We start from the raw sequence: 1,732 nt of genomic DNA, 5'->3' as shown, positions 1-1,732 counted from the left end.
CGGTGACGGGAGTGTCCGGCCCTGCCGTGTGTTGTTGAAGTCGTCCCCCTTCCTCGGCCCTAAGCCGGGGACCCGCGTGTAGCGGGCAGAATTTTTCCGGGGCGGCGGTCGGCCGCGGTGGCCGGCCGTGTCCCCCCCCCCAGGACGGACCCCGCAACCCAACAGAGAGCGAGCGAGCGAGTGAGCCCCCGAGAGTGTGTCGTGGGCGGGGCGGCGGCGCCTCGCCCTTTCTCGGTATCGGCCGGGCGCGATCGAGGCACCGTGCCGGGGCGGCCCGTGGTGTCTGGCCTGCCCCGGCTGCCGTGGTTGCCGTTGCCGGCGGGGGCTGGGTTTTGCGAGCGGCTCCGTTCTTTTTTATTAAAGCGTGCCGGTGTGCGGGGCAGTGTGGGGGTGCCCGCCCGGCCTCCGTTCTTTTTCTCTCGCGGCCCTAAGCCGCGGCACCGAGAAGCGCGCGCTGACGAAGGGTCACGGGCCGCCACCGAAGCGAAAGCGAAAGGCGAGAGAGAAGGGCTGGCTGTGTTGGCGAGTGAGAAAAGAGACCGTATGTCCGGTGGTTGGAGGGGTTTTACGGGAGGAGTTGAGAGGCGCGTTCTCGCCCCCACCCCTGGCTCGTGACCCCCGTGGCTAGCACGGGTCGTGCGACGCATGGCGTGCTTTTTTTTTTAGTTTTTTTTTTGGTGCGGTGGCTTGCCCTTCCCCCCGGCTTTTTTTCCGGGTGGGAAGCCGATCGCTGCGAGGCGGGCGAAAGCCGGTGGCCCGCGGCGTGGTCGGTGGCAGCTGCTCCGTTTTCCGTTGTCTTGCGGCCCGCGGGCGGGTGGCGGCACCCCCCGCTCTCTTCCTCTGCTGCGTGATCGATCCCGAAGGTTGCAAGCGGCCCGCCGGCGTCGGGGGCCTAGGGAGCGTCGGGGAGGCTCGGCGGCGCCAAGGGAGGGCCTCTCGGGGACGTGTCCCGCTCGCACGCATGTTGGAGCCCTGCTCCGTTGCCGTTGTCCCAGGAACCCGCGGCCGCGGGGGCTCCCCGTTGCCCCGCGGCTGCTTTTCTTTCTGTCCCCGTCCGATCGATGAGGCTTTTCGGGTCGCGTCGGAAAGGGCCCCCGGCGGGCCGGCTCCTCCGGGCGAAGTCTCGGTGGTGTCCGGTCCCTCGAGCAGGGCGGTCTCCTGTCCAATTCGCTTCCCGTCGCAGGCGAGGTGTCGCTCCTTCCGCTTGCCGGGGAAGGAACATCTTTACCGTCCCAGGCTGTGTGATGGCCGCGTGGCCCCGTGAGCACTCAAGGTGTCCTTAAAACCACGCGAGGTGCCGGCGCTGGCCCTGGTCCGAGTTTAGCGTCCCGTGGGTGCCGGCCGCGAGCAGCACCGGGCGGCGGTGCGGCTCGAGCTTGAGCCGAGAGAAAACGAAACCAAACCCCCCCCCCCTCGAGAGCGAGAGAGAGTGAGAGGGCTGACGAGAACCGATGGCGGGGCCGGGGGAGCACGGACGGGGGAAAAGAGCCCGTTCCGCGCGCGCACCGCGCACGGCGCTCCTTTGTCGTGCCGCCGCCTGCTGCAGAGCGAGCCGCCCCGGCCTCGGGGCCTCGGTGTTGTCCGGGCCGCGCCCGCCTTGTCGGGTCGCTGTCTCCTCTAGCACGTCCGGTGCTTTTTCGGGCCGGCCTCGGGGGCGGGTCAGCCCCAGCCGAGCCCCGTCCCCGCGCCCCCAGCGCGCGCAGGACTCTCCGAACGCGAAGGCCGAGCCGTG

This window comes from Sturnus vulgaris, unplaced genomic scaffold (assembly GCF_052056855.1).
Source record: "Sturnus vulgaris isolate bStuVul1 unplaced genomic scaffold, bStuVul1.hap1 Scaffold_186, whole genome shotgun sequence".
Taxonomy (NCBI): Eukaryota; Metazoa; Chordata; class Aves; order Passeriformes; family Sturnidae; genus Sturnus; species Sturnus vulgaris.
This window is presented reverse-complemented; position numbering follows the sequence as displayed.